The 787-nt window shown below is 29.9% G+C and overlaps 1 protein-coding gene across 2 annotated transcripts in view; it reads right to left on the bottom strand.

Annotated features, from left to right (window-relative positions):
• The window catches only part of LOC106880643 (homeobox protein Hox-C9), a 402,026-nt gene that overhangs the window by 271,413 nt on the left and 129,826 nt on the right, over positions 1-787 (bottom strand). The gene's annotated exons all lie outside the window — the stretch shown is intronic.

Genomic DNA, 787 nt, shown 5'->3' with positions numbered 1-787 from the left:
AACTTTTATAACTTTGATAAGTTTCGACCGGTATAGGCCCAAGCCATGTCTAACTCAATAGCACCACCTGGTAGTAAATACACACACACACACACACACACACATATATATATATATATATATATATAGATAGATAGATAGATAGATAGATAGATAGATAGATAAATAGATAGATAGATAGATAGATAGACATCTACATATATATAGATATAGATATATACATATATGTGTGCGTGCGTGTGTGTGTTTGTGTGTGTGTGTGTGTCATTTACATGTGTATAAATATATCTGTACATTTACACACACACACGCACATACACACACATATGAAAGCCTTACTCCAGCTTGACCTGGGTGTTTTATCTATAACACAATAAACAATAATTAATATGGCCGTGTGTGCGCGCGTATGTGTGGGTGCATGTGTGTGTAACTATGTATATGCATGAAAGTATATATGCATACATACATTTATATAATAATTACATCTGTGTAATAATGTACTACTCATTCTCATCATTTGTCCTTTTGGAAATTTATTAAAATTAGAAAATGTATTTAAGAAATAAATTAATGAATTTTAATGTTTCTGTCTTATTTCCTTATATGAAAACAAGGCTCATCATTTATTAGCTCATGCCTCAAGCAAGAATTGAATTTCTTTGATTTCATATTTGTTTGTTAAAATATGAAGGTGGAAGTATTTCATAAGCGGACGGTCTCAGCCACCTCGAATTTTCTTTATATGTAAATGTATATATGTATATATATATATATATATATATAT

The sequence above is a fragment of the Octopus bimaculoides genome, chromosome 17, assembly GCF_001194135.2.
Source record: "Octopus bimaculoides isolate UCB-OBI-ISO-001 chromosome 17, ASM119413v2, whole genome shotgun sequence".
In the NCBI taxonomy this organism is placed as follows: Eukaryota; Metazoa; Mollusca; class Cephalopoda; order Octopoda; family Octopodidae; genus Octopus; species Octopus bimaculoides.
The sequence above is the reverse complement of the archived record's forward strand: the minus strand, read 5'-3'. Positions and strand labels throughout refer to the sequence as shown.